The following is a 15,154-nucleotide window of genomic DNA, read 5'->3' as shown; positions in this document are numbered from 1 at the left end:
ATTCCGACCGGTGGGATCGTTCCCCACCACGTCCTCTTGCCATGGACCAAGGTTTCTCCCCAAAACCCTCTCTTGTTAGTTCGTTCTTTTGCTTCTAGGTTTTTGGGCAGATGCATGCGGTTCTTGAGATTTTAGGTTAAATCTTTGCAAGAGTAGGGTGTAGGAGAGTAGTAATGCGTAGAGATAATACTTGATATGTTGCCCCGTGGTAGATTTGATCGACCGTAGTACCGCTTTGTTGTCACGGTAGTACTCAGATCCAGTGGCAGTTTCGGACCTGACTCTGTGCGGTACTACCGCATCTCCGGCGCAGTACTACCGCCAGCACGGTACTACCGCACCTCCGGCGCGGTACTACCATGACTTGGAGCGGCACTAAAATTTTAGTACCGCGCGTTCAAGCAGTGCTACAGTTGTTGTCAAATCTCTCATGTGGCAATTATCAAGTGCTAGTTCTACTTGTTTCAGTTGTGTTCTTTGCATTGATCTTTCTCGCCTTTTGTGTGTGTTCTTGTGCTTTGAGTCTTAGGTGGTGGCTCCGGTGCCTCTGCTCGCCATTCCAATCCAAGCTGTGACACGGGCTCCAAGCGTCTGCGAAATCAAGATGAAGCTATAGAGGGCTCCAGTGCCCCCCAACGCAGGACAAAGACCACCGCCACCAAGGTCAAGGAACCCACCATGGGCATGGATGAGATGCCACTTGCTGAGTTCATCTCTCGAAGGAAGATCAACCCCTATGTGCATCCTCGTGCCAACTTTCGAGGGAATGAATTGTTCTGGACCAAGCAGCAGAATCTCATTTATCTAGATGTGATCAAGGCCAAGCGAAACATCTATGTGGATGTGCACTGGATCGACATGCATCATCTGAGGGAAGCGAAGCACCAGGACTACTTTGGTGAGGCTCTGGATCTAGTGGAGCAATTTGGCATTGAGCACATCATCTCTTTTCACAAAGACTATGATCCTGAGATTGTGGCTCAGTTCTTTGCCTCAATGTACTTTCATCCTAATGAGGAACGGACTATGACTTGGATGACCAATGGTCAGCTGACTGCTACATGGAAGGAGTTCATGACTTTGCTTGGTGTTCAGGATGAGGGGCTCGCCACACCCCAAGGCATTCGTCCTCATGCCAATCCCGAGTCAGCCAACAAGAACAAGATTCATCCCTTCTATGTTGAGAAGAAGCTCTCCAGTGGCAAGTCATCTTGGGTGCTCAACTCCTTCCTTGACATCATGTACCGGATCTTCCGCAACTCTCTCTTTCCTCGCATTGGTGACAAGGACAAGGTGCATGCTTATCTTGTGGACATGTTGCTCCTGTGTGAGGAAGCGCGCAACTCTCAGACGCAACCACTTGATGTCTCACATATCATGTGGTGCGAGCTTCGGTTTGAGGTATTCAACCGCAAGGTCCCCATCTATGGACCTTATCTGTTTCATTTGATCTCGGATACTTGGGAGAAGCTCTACCCTCAGGAGGAGTTTGAGACCCCTGGTTGGATTCGACATGAGTCCATCAGGCTCCGTGTCAAGACTCAGTGGGCTAACACCACTTCTTGTGCTGAGGCCGAGGCTGCCATGGATTTGGATGCAGATGAGGATGAGGAGGAGGCAGCAGACGAGGACAGCTTTGAGGGTTTCATCCCTCCCACCTCTGAGCCATCTTGGGCTAAGAGGCTGAAGAACAAGATGAAGGCTTTGTTCTGTATGCAAGCTCAGGGGCAATATCGGGCTCACGTTGTTTCCAAGGAGAGTCGCCGCCGGGACAAGAAGCTTATGAGGCTGTTTGGAGAGGATGTTTCTAGCGGTTCTGAGGAGCGCATCACTCCAGAGGCTGAGTGGATGGTAAAACAAAGCTACAAGTGGACTGATTCTGAGGAGGATAACGAGGAGACCGTTCCCGCTGCCAACTCTGACGAGGAGCGTGTGTCTGATTACTCCACTTGAGCCACCACTTGTGTTGTAGGTGTCCTCCCTGCCTTTTTGGCATCTCAATGCCAAAGGGGGAGAGAGTGTAGGGATTTGCGAGTCTTGTGTCGTGCTTGTGTTTGCTTTGCTCGCGTTTGTTTCGTTGAACCTTGCTTGCTTTGGTTTAGTTTGCACGTGAGACTTGGTCTATCATATGGTGTAAGACATATGCACTCTATCGTACCTTATTGAGCTTATGATATATTGTGTTATTTATGTTATGCTCATATTTACCATCTTGTTTAGTGTTAGCCTTATTGTTGCAAGATATGCTTTGTTTACAAAATATAGGGGGAGTGTTGATCCTAGTATACGTGTCGTGCAATCCAAAGCACTTATCTAGATAGCACGCATCTAGGGGGAGCTTGTCTATATTTTAGAGTTGTGGGGTTTGCGTATGTTCTTTATTATTTCCCCTTGTGCAAATCATGTATAGTCATCAATCCACCAAAAAGGGGGAGATTGTAAGGGCATATTTATCCCTAAGGTGTTTTGGTGATTGATGACAATGCTTTTGCGGACTAATCGTGTGCCTTGAGTATCTCAGACGATTCGTCACTAGGCACAAGACGGTTTGGTGCCCCTCGAAGACTATTGAAGACGGCATTTTTCTACGGTTCTTTTTGGTGGATTTGAGTCGTAGGAAAGCCGTACTATTAAGAGGGGGTCCGCATTGGAAAGGTTTGGGTGGAATCATCACGTACATGTTTTCTCCCTTTGCGCCGCCTTTCCCTTTGCGCCTTGGAGCATCCTCCGTTTTCTTCATATGTTGCAAAAAGAAGGATTCCTGGTGTTGCTATTCTGAGGCATGCGGTAGTACTGCTCCTGGGAGCGGTAGTACCGCAGGCCCCCGCGGTAGTACCGCACCTCGTTGCGGTAGTACCGCTCCTAAGGAGCTGTAGTACCGTGGCTTCGGACCAGACTCAGCCGCTCGTGCGACTGTAGTGGCGGATGTAATTTTTTACATCCGTGCCCTACGAGGTAGTACCGCCCCATGCGCGCGGTAGTACCGTGGGTCCGGGTCTAGCACAGCAATACGAGTGGAAGTAGGGGCGGATGTAATTTTTTACATCCGCTCCATGTGCGGTAGTACCGCATGCCAGGTGCGGTAGTACTGTGTCGGATTTTTGCACCGTTTGATTTTCAGCGGAAGTAGGCACGGATGTATTTTTATTCATCCGCGTCCTTCCCAGGCTAGTCCAATCTGGCCTTGCGGTAGTACCACAAGGGGGAGCGGTAGTACAACGCCAGCGGCAGTACCGCCCTCAGCCTTTGCGGCTCAGGCCTGGACTAGCTCCCGTCGTAGCAGCGGTAGTACCGCAGTTCGCCGCGGTAGTACCGTGGGCCCTTGCGGTAGTACCGCTGGCCTGGGGTGGTAGTACCGCAGGTCACGGGCTGGTTAAGTGGATAATGGTTGGATTTCTCTCCACTATATAAGGGGTGTCTTCTTCCTCTAGTTGACCACCTCTTCTAACCCTAAGCTCCATTGTTGCTCCAAGCTCCATTTTCGCCTGATCTCTCTCCCTAGCTAATCAAACTTGTTGATTTGCTCGGGATTGGGTGAGAAGGCCCCGATCTACACTTCCACCAAGAGAAATTTGATTCCCCCCACTAATCCCTAGCGGATCTTGTTACTCTTGGGTGTTTTGAGCACCCTAGACGGTTGAGGTCACCGCGGAGCCATAGTCCATTGTGGTGAAGCTTCATGGTGTCGTTGGGAGCCTCCAATTAAGTTGTGGAGATTGCCCCAACCTTGTTTGTAAAGGTTCGGTTGCTGCCTTCAAGGGCACCAATAGTGGAATCATGGCATCTCGCATTGTGTGAGGGCGTGAGGAGAATACGGTGGCCCTAGTGGCTTCTTGGGGAGCATTGTGCCTCCACACCGCTCTAACGGAGACATACTTCCCCTCAAAAGGAAGGAACTTCGGTAATACATCCTCGTCTTCACCAGCTCCACTCTTAGTTATCTCGTGCCTTTACTTGTGCAAGCTTATTTGTGTTGTATCCCTTGCTTGCTTGTGTGCTTGTTGTTGTTGCATCATATAGGTTGCTCACCTAGTTGCATATCTAGACAACCTACTTTGATGCAAAGTTTAATTTGGTAAAGAAAAGTTAAAAAGTGTTAGTTGCCTATTCAACCCCCCCCCCCTAGTCAACTATATCAATCCTTTCACACTTGATTCAAGCGATTGTAGTACCCAGACAATCTGAGCACATGCTCACTGCTTGAGCTATTCTCCTCCATCTTTTAGCTATAGAACTTGTTGGAGACTTCATATCTCTCAACTCGGGCATTTTTTTGAAATATTTACTTCAACTCCTGGAACATCTCATATATTCCATGACGTTCAAAACGTCTTTGAAGTCCCGATTCTAAACTGTAAAGCATGGTGCACTAAACTATCGAGTAGTCATCATATTGAGCTAGCCAAACGTTCATAACGTCTGCATCTGCTCTCGCAATAGGTCTGTCACCTAGCGGTGCATCAAGGACATAATTCTTCTATGCAGCAATGAGGATAAACCTCAGATTACGGACCCAGTCCGCATCATTGCTACTATAATCTTTCAACATAGTTTTCTCTAGGAACATAAAAAACATAGGGAATCTATAACGCGAGCTATTGATCTACAACATAATTTGCAAAATACTATCAGGACTAAGTTCATGATAAATTAAAGTTCAATTAATCATATTACTTAAGACTCCCACTTAGATAGACATCCCTCTAGTCATCTAAATGATCACATGATCCAAATCAACTAAACCATGTCCGATCATCACGTGAGATGGATTAGTTTTCAATGGTGAACATCACTATGTTGATCATATCTACTATATGATTCACGCTCGACCTCTCGGTCTCAAGTGTTCCGAGGCCATATCTGCATATGCTAGGCTCGTCAAGTTTAACCCGAGTATTATGCGTGTGCAAAACTGGCTTGCACCTGTTGTATGTGAACATAGAGCTTATCACACCCGATCATCACGTGGTGTCTCGGCACGAAGAACTGTCGCAACGGTGCATACTCAGGAGAACACTTATACCTTGAAATTTTAGTAAGGGATCATCTTATAATGCTACCTCCGAACTAAGCAAAATAAGAATATAAAAGATAAACATCACATGTAATCAAAATATGTGACATGATATGGCCATCATCATCTTGTGCCTTTGATCTCCATCTCCAAAGTACCATCATGATCTCCATCGTTACCGGCATGACACCATGATCCCCATCATCTTTATCTTTATCAACGTTTCATCACATGGTCATCTCTCCAACTATTGCTTTTGCAACTATTGCTATCGCGAAAAAGTAAAGCAATTATACGGCGCTTGCATCTTATGCAATAAAGAGACAACCATAAGGCTCCTGCCAGTTGCCGATAACTTTAACAAAACATGATCATCTCATACAACACATCATGTCTTGACCATATCACATCACAACATGCCCTGCAAAAACAAGTTAGACGTCCTCTACTTTGTTGTTGCAAGTTTTACGTGGCAGCTACATGCTTCTAGCAAGAACCGTTCTTACCTATGCATCAAAACCACAACGATTTTTCGTCAAGTGTGTTGTTTTAACCATCAACAAGGACCGGCCATAGTCAAACTCGATTCAACTAAAGTTGGAGAAACAGACACCCTCCAACCACCTATGTGCAAAAGCACGTCGGTAGAACCAGTCTCATGAATGCGGTCATGTAATGTCGGTCTGGTCCGCTTCATCCAACAATACCACCGAATCAAAGTAAGACGTTGGTGGTAAGTGCTACGTCTTGAGATTGCGTTGGTTTTCCTTGAAGAGGAAAGGGTGATGCATCAATAGTAGCGTAAGTATTTCCCTCAGTTTTTGAGAACCAAGGTATCAATCCAGTAGGAGGCTCCTCACAAGTCCCATGCACCTACACAAACAAACAAGAACTCGCAACCAACACAATAAAGGGGTTGTCAATCCCTTCATGGCCACTTGCGAAAGTGAGATCTGATAGAGATAATATGATAAGATAAATATATTTTTGGTATTTTATAATATAGATTGGAAAAGTAAAGATGCAAATAAAAGTAGATTGAAAGCTTATATGATAAGAGATAGACCCGGGGGCCATAGGTTTCACTAGTGGCTTCTCTCAAGATAGCATAATTATTACGGTAGGTGAACAAATTACTATCGAGCAATTGATAGAAAAGCGCATAGTTATGAGATTATCTAGGCATGATCATGTATATAGGCATCACGTCCGTGACAAGTAGATCGAAATGATTTTGCATCTACTACTATTACTCCACACGTCGACCGACTCCTGCTTGCATCTAGAGTATTAAGTTCATAAAGAATAGAGTAACGCATTGAGCAAGATGTCATGATGTAGAGGGATAAACTCATGCAATATGATATAAACCCCACCTTTTTATCCTCGATGGCAACAATACAATACGTGCCTTGCTGCCCCTGCTGTCACTGGGAAAGGACACCGCAAGATTGAACCCAAAGCTAAGCACTTCTCCCATTGCAAGAAAGATCAATCTAGTAGGCCAAACCAAACTGATAATTCGAAGAGACTTGCAAAGATAACTTAATCACACATAAAAGAATTCAGAGGAGATTCAATATTTCTCATAGATAAACTTGATCATAAACCCACAATTCATTGGATCTCGACAAACACATCACAAAAAGAGTTACATCGAATAGATCTCCAAGAAGATCAAAGAGAACTTTGTATTGAGATTCAAAGAGAGAGAAGAAGCCATCTAGCTAATAACTATGGCCCCGAAGGTATGTGGTAAACTACTCACAACTCATCGGAGAGGCTATGGTGTTGATGTAGAAGCCCTCCGTGATTGATTCCCCCTCCGGTGGAGTGTCGGCGAAGGCTCCAAGATGGGATCTCGCGGATACAGAAGGTTACAACGGTGGAAATAGTTTTTCATGGTCGCTTCTGATGTTTTCGGGGTACATGGGTATATGTAGGAGGAAGAAGTACGTCGGTGTACGATCGAAGGGCCCATGTGGGTGGGGGGCGCGCCCACCTGTAGGGGGCACGCCGAGCACCCTCGTGGCCGCCTCGCTTGTTTCTTGACTTCCACTCCAAGTCCTCTGGATCACGTTTGTTCCAAAAAGATCACTCCTGAAGGTTTCATTCCGTTTGGACTCCGTTTGATATTCCTTTTCTTCGAAACACTAAAATAGGCAAAAAAAATAGCAATTCGGGCTGGGCCTCCGGTTAGTAGGTTAGTCCCAAAAATGATATAAAAGTGTAAAGTAAAGCCCATAAACATCCAAAACAGGTAATATAATAGCATGGAACAATAAAAAATTATAGATACGTTGGAGACGTATCAAGCATCCCCAAGCTTAATTCCTGCTCGTCCTCGAGTAGGTAAATGATAAAAACAGAATTTTTTATGTGGAATGCTACCTAGCATAATTCTCAATGTAATTTTCTTTATTGTGGCATGATTGTTCAGATCCAAATGATTCAAGATAAAAGCTTATAAAACATAAAAATAATAATACTTGAAGCATACTAACAAATAATCATGTATTATCAAAATAGCATAGCCAAAGAAAGCTTATCCCTACAAAATCATATAGTTAGGCCATGCTTCATTTTCATTACACAAAATACTCCCATCATGCACAGTCCCGATGACGATCCAAGCAATTGGTTCATACTTTTTAACGCGCTTCAGCCTTTTCAACTCTTACGCAATACATGAGCGCAAGCCATGGACATAGCACTATGGTGGTATATGGTGGTGGTTGTGAAGACAAAAAGGGAGAAGATAGTCTCACATCAACTAGGCGTATCAATGGGCTATGGAGATGCCCATTAATAGATATCAATGTGAGTGAGTATGGATTGCCATGCAACGGATGCACTAGAGCTATAAATATATGAAAGCTCAACAAAAGAAACTAAGTGGGTGTGCATCTAACTTGCTTGCTCATGAAGACCTAGGGCGTTTTTGAGGAAGCCCATCATTGGAATATACAAGCCAAGTTCTATAATGAAAAGTTCCCACTAGTATATGAAAGTGACAACATAGGAGACTCTGTATCGTGAAGATCATGGTGCTACTTCGAAGCACAAGTGTGGAAAAGAGATAGTAGCATTGTCCCTTCTCTCTTTTCTCTCTTTTCATTTTTTTATTTGGTGGGCTTCTTTGACCTATTTTTTTATGGGCTTCTTTGGCCTCTTTTATTTTTATAAAGTCCGAAGTCTCATTCCGACTTGTGGGGGAATCATAGTCTTCATCATCCTTTCCTCACTTGGGACAATGCTCTAATAATGAAGATCATCACACTTTTATTGATTTACAACACAAGAATTACAACTCAATACTTAGAACAAATATGAGTCTATGTGAATGCCTCCGGCGGTGTACCGGGATATGCAATGAATCAAGAGTGACATGTATGAAAAATTATGAAGGTGGCCTTGCCAAAAATACGATGTCAACTACATGATCATGCAAAGAGCAATATGATAATGATGGAGTGTGTCATAATAAATGGAACGGTGGAAAGTTGCATGGCAATATATCTCGGAATGGCTATGGAAATGCCATAATAGGTAGGTATGGTGGCTGTTTTGAGGAAGGTAGATAATGGGTGCAAGATACCGGCAAAAGTTGCACGGCATAATAAAGGCTAGCAAAGTGGAAGGGTAAGTGTGCATATATCCATGGACTCACATTAGTCATAAAGAACTCATATACTTATTGCAAAAGTTTATTAGCCCTCGAAGCAAAGTACTAGTACGCATGCCCCTAGAGGGATAGATTGGTAGGAAAAGACCATCGCTCGTCCCCGACTGCCACTCATAAGGAAGACAATCAAAAGAGCACCCCATGCAATAAATTTGTCACACAACTTTTACCATACGTGCATGCTACGGGACTTACCAACTTCAACACAAGTATTTCTCAATTTCATAATTACCCAACTAGCATGACTCTAGCATTACCACCTTTATATCTCAAAACAATTACCAACCATCAAATTAATCATAGTTTTTAATGCACTTTCTATGATAGTTTTTATTATACCCAACTTGGATGCTCATCATTCTAGGACCAAATTTATAACCATAGCAAATACCATGCTGTTCTAAAGAACTCTTAAAATGATATAAGTGAAGCATGAGAGATCAACAATTTCTTCAAAATAAAGCCACCGCCGTGCTCTAAAAAATATAAGTGAAGCACATAGATCAAACTATCTAGCTCAAAAGATATAAGTGAAGCACATAGAGTATTCTAATAAATTTTAATCAAGTGGATTTCTCCCAAAAGGTGTGTATAGCAAGTATGATTGTGGTAAACTAAAAAGCAAAGACTAATATCATACAAGACGCTCCAAGCAAAACACATATCATGTGGCAAATAAAAATATAGCTCCAAGTAAAGTTACCGATTAGACGAAGACGAAAGAGGGGATGCCTTCCGGGGCATCCCCAAGGTTAGGCTTTTGGTTATCCTTGAATATGTTGGGGTGCCATGGGCATCCCCAAGCTTAGGATCTTGCCACTCCTTATTCCATAGTCCATCAAATCTTTACCCAAAACTTGAAAACTTCACAACACAAAACTCAACAGGAAATCTCATAAGCTCCGTTAGTGCAAGAAAGAAAAACCACCACCTAAGGTACCGTAACGAACTCATTCTTTATTTATATTGGTGTTAAACCTACTGTATTACAACTTCTATATGGTTCATACCCCTACATACTAGCCATAGATGCATCAAAATAAGCAAACAATACACGAAAAGCAGAATTTGTCAAAAACAAAAAAGTCTGTAGCAATCTATAACTTTCGAATACTTCTGGGACTTTAAAAATCCTACCAAAATAGGACGTCTTAGGAAATTTGTCTATTGATCTACAGCAAAAAAGAATCAACGCAAAAGCACGTTTCTGTGATTTATTGAATTTTTTTTTCTCGTGAGCGCAAAGTTTCTGTTTTTCAGCAGAATCAAATTAACTATTACCATAGGTTATCCTATAGGTTCTATTTGGCACAAACACTAATTAAAACATGAAAACACATCTAAACAGAAGGTAGATGCAAAATGTATTACTAAACAGAAGCAAAAACAAAAAACAAAAAACAAAAGTAAAATTGGGTTACCTCCCAACTAGCGCTATCGTTTAACGCCCCTAGCTAGGCATAAAAGCGAGGATAGATCTAAGTAGTGCCATCTTTGGCACTTGATTATTCAATAAAACACTTATAATTTTTAGGAGTTTCTTTCTTTTAGCAATGATTAAGCTCCTAGGCAAGAAATCAAGAAATTCATTTGAAGCAAAAGGTTCCTTTATGATAGAGAGACAATTGGGGTGAACACTTATTGATTTGGGATCCGCATTTTCCTTACTAGAAGATTCACCCTTATTTTTAGGAACATACATTAATTTGGCAATTTTAGTAGGCGGAGTGGAAGTATTTTTCACGAATGAAAAGGCAGCCCCTAAGTTGGTAATGATATCCTCAAGTTTACCGATTCTTGAAGAATTTTGATCTATTCTTTCGTTAACTATAGGTTCTTTATCCTTAAAAAAATTCAGAGTAGCTCCAACCTTAGATCCAAATTGGGTGATTTGATTGTGGATCTTTTTATCCAAATTTTCAATCAATTCAACAGTAGCAACTTTATTTTCAATAATTTCAAGTCTTTTCATTACATGTTCTAAAGTTAAGATAGTTCCATTAACCAAGAGAGGTGGTGGGCCAAAGAAATCTAACATAGCGTTATAGGCATCAAAAGTGTGGCTACCCAAGAAATTCCCTCCGGTAATGGCATCAAGAATACATCTATTCCAAGGAGTAATGCCTACATAAAAATTGCGAAGAAGGACGGAAGTAGATTGCTTCCTAGTAGATCTATTTTGAGCATTGAAATTTCTATGCCAAGGATCTTTTAAATTTTCTCCCTCCCTTAGTTTAAAAGTGAGAACTTCATGATCAGGAGTATTAACGATAACAGGGGGACTAGCCATAACGACGAGATAAACGATCTAACACACAAGCAAACAAAAAAGGCAAGCGAAAGAGAGAGGAGATTGGGAAAGAGAGGGCGAATAAAGCGGCGAAGGTGAAGTGGGGGAGTGGAAAACGAGAGGCAAATGTCAAATAATGTAAGTGCGAGGGAGATGAGTACTTGGTATGTCTTGACTTGAGCGAAGACCTCCCCAGCAACGGCACCAGAAATCCTTCTTGCTACGTCTTGAGCTTGCGTTAGTTTTCCTTGAAGAGGAAAGGGTGATGCAGCAATAGTAGCGTAAGTATTTCCTTCAGTTTTTGAGAACAAGGGTATCAATCCAGTAGGAGGCTCGTCACAAGTCCCACACACCTACACAAACAAATAAGAACTCGCAACCAACGCAATAAAGGGCTTGTCAATCCCTTCACAGCCACTTGCGAAAGTGAGATCTGATAGAGATAATATGATAAGATAAATATATTTTTGGTATTTTATAATATAGATTGGAAAAGTAAAGATGCAAATAAAAGTATATTGAAAGCTTATATGATAAGAGATAGACCCGGGGGCCATAGGTTTCACTAGTGGCTTCTCTCAAGATAGCATAATTATTACGGTGGGTGAACAAATTACTGTCGAGCAATTGTTAGAAAGCGCATAGTTATGAGATTATCTAGGCATGGTCATGTATATAGGCATCACGTCCGTGACAAGTAGATCGAAACGATTCTACATCTACTACTATTACTCCACACATCGACCGACTCCTGCCTGCATCTAGAGTATTAAGTTCATAAAGAACATAAGAAGGCATTAAGCAAGATGACATGATGTAGAGGGATAAACTCATGTAATATGATATAAACCCCATCTTTTTATCCTCGATGGCAACAATACAATACGTGCCTTGTTGCCCCTGCTGTCACTGGGAAAGGACACCGCAAGATTGAACCCAAAGCTAAGCACTTCTCCCATTGCAAGAAAGATCAATCTAGTAGGCCAAACCAAAATGATAATTCGAAGAGACTTGCAAAGATAACTTAATCACACATAAAAGAATTCCGAGGAGATTCAAATATTTCTCATAGATAAACTTGATCATAAACCCACAATTCATCGGATCTTGACAAACACACCGCAAAAAGAGTTACATCGAATAGATCTCCAAGAAGATCAAGGAGAACTTTGTATTGAGATTCAAAGAGAGAGAAGAAGCCATCTAGCTAATAACTATGGACCCGAAGATCTGTGGTAAACTACTCACAACTCATCGGAGAGGCTATGGTGTTGATGTAGAAGCCCTCCGTGATTGATTCCCCCTCCGGCGGAGCGTCGACGAAGGCTCCACGATGGGATCTCACGAATACAGAAGGTTACGGCGGTGGAAATAGTGTTTCGTGGTCGCTTCTGATGTTTTCGGGGTACATGGGTATATCTAGGAGGAAGAAGTACGTCAGTGGACAATCGAGGGGCCCACGAGGATGGGGGCGCGCCCACCTATAGGGGGCGCGCAGGGCACCCTCGTGGCCACCTCGCTTGTTTCTTGACATCACTCCAAGTCCTCTGGATCACATTTGTTCCAAAAAGATCGCTCCTAAAGGTTTCATTCCATTTAGACTCCGTTTGATATTCCTTTTCTTCGAAACACTAAAATAGGCACAAAAAAATAGCAATTCGGGCTGGGCCTCCGGTTAGTAGGTTAGTCCCAAAAATGATATAAAAGTGTAAAGTAAAGCCCATAAACATAAAAAACGGGTAATATAATAGCATGGAATGATAAAAAATTATAGATACGTTGGAGATGTATCAATAAGCAGTATGAATATTATCGCCCATAACTCTTTGAGTTCTACTCGTGCATATATCATCTACGCATAGACCTGGCTCGGATGGCACTATTGGGGAACACGGTAATTTCAAAAAAATTCCTACGATCACACAAGATCTATCTAGGTGATGATAGCAACGAGAGGGGAGAGTGTGTCCACGTACCCTCGTAGATTGAAAGCGGAAGTGTTTCAATAACGCGGTTGATGTAGTAGAACTTCTTCGCGATCCAACTGATTAAGTACCGAACGCACGACACCTCCGCGTTCATCACACGTTCAACTCGATGACGTCCTTCATACTCTTGATCCAGTTGAGGACGGGGGTGAGTTCTGTCAGCACGACGGCGTGGCGATGGTGATGATGATGTTACCGGTGCAGGGCTTCACCTAAGCACTATGATGGTATGATCAAGGTGTGTAACTGTGGAGGGGGGCACCGCACACGGTTAAGAGAAACTTGTGTGTCTTTGGGGTGCCCTCTGCCCCCGTATATAAAGGAGGGAGGGAAGGATTCCTAGGGGGCGGCGCTACCTCCCCTTGGCCTGCCTCCTCTATTTCCCGTATGGCCCAATAAGGCCCATTACTTCTCCCGGTGAATTCCCGTAACTCCCCGGTACTCCGAAAAATACCCAAATCACTCGAAACCTTTCCGATGGCCGAATATAGTCTTCCAATATATCGATCTTTATGTTTAGACCATTTCGAGACTCCTCGTCACGTCCGTGATCTCATCCGGGACTCCGAACAAACTTCAGTCATCAAAACACATAACTCATAATACAAATCATCATCAAATATTAAGCATGCGGACCCTACGGGTTCGAGAACTATGTAGACATGACCGAGACACATCTCCGGTCAATAACCAATAGTGGAACCTAGATGCTCATATTGGCTCCTACATATTCTACGAAGATCTTCATCGGTCAAACCGCATAACAACATACGTTGTTCCCTTTGTCATCGGTATGTTACTTGCCCGAGATTCGATCATCGGTATCATCATACCCAGTTCAATCTCGTTAGCGGCAAGTCTCTTTACTCGTTCCATAATACTTCATCCCACAACTAACTCATTAGTTACAATGCTTGCAAGGATTATAGTGATGAGCATTACCGAGAGGGCCCAGAGATACCTCTTCGAAAAATGGAGTGACAAATCCTAATCTCGATCTATGCCAACGCAACAAACACCTTCGGAGACACCTATAGAGTATCTTTATAATCACCCATTTACGTTGTGACGCTTGATAGCACACAAGGTGTTCCTCCGGTATTCGGGAGTTGCATAATCTCATAGTCTGAGGAACATGTATAAGTCATGAAGAAAGCAGTAGCAATGAAACTGTAACAATCATAATGCTAAACTAACGGATGGGTCTTGTCCATCACATCATTCTCCTAATGATATGATCCTGTTTATCAAATGACAACACATGTCTATGGTCAGGAAACATAACCATCTTTGATTAACGAGCTAGTCAAGTAGAGGCATACTAGGGACACTCTGTTTTGTCTATGTATTCACACATGTAATAAGTTTCTGGTTAATACAATTCTAGCATGAATAATAAACATTTATCATGATATAAGGAAATAAATAATAACTTTATTATTACCTCTAAGGCATATTTCCTTCAGAAATGGCCTCAATCCTCATCATATCTATGACACATAGGGTAGAGGGTTTCAGTTTTTATACCTCTATGCTGGAGTTTTCTGCATAGTGGTAGACTGTAGTTTGGTAGCCGCCAAAGGAAGTGTAGCACTTTTTTGGCAGTGGCAGTGTCCATAAATTTCTCCATTTGAAATCATCACTTTCATGAGATACACTAGAGGAGGATGTTAGACCCGACAAAGATTCTTGGCCCCTTGTGCCTATAGCTACTTTATAAGCTGATTTCACAAAGAAAATGCCTTTTTTGTCGAAATGCCCAGCCAGCAATTCACCTGAATGTTCATGAATGCAGATTTGCAATATTAAGGTTGCGTCTTCAGGTAGAAAGGTTTGCTGGGCAAGTTGTGTATCCCATGTATTCGTGTTGGGATCAATTAATTCGGCCACTCTAGTTACCAGATTCCTTCCTTTCTGTGTCGCAACTCTCCTTGTAACTCCTCTGGGAATCCAAGGGTCATTTCAAATCTCGATACTTTCTCCATTACCTACCATCCAAATAATGCCCCTCTCCAGAAGCTTAATTCCATTGAGTATACTCCTCCAAACATAAGAGATACCATTGTTGGGAGTAGCCTCTAACATTGATTTTCTCGGGTAGTATTTTGCACCTAGGACTCTGACGCACAAAGATGACGAATTCTGCAATATCCTCCAAGCTTGTCTAGCTAGCATAG

This window comes from Triticum dicoccoides, chromosome 6B (genome assembly GCF_002162155.2).
Source record: "Triticum dicoccoides isolate Atlit2015 ecotype Zavitan chromosome 6B, WEW_v2.0, whole genome shotgun sequence".
Classification (NCBI taxonomy): Eukaryota; Viridiplantae; Streptophyta; class Magnoliopsida; order Poales; family Poaceae; genus Triticum; species Triticum dicoccoides.
Note: the sequence above shows the minus strand (reverse complement) of the source record.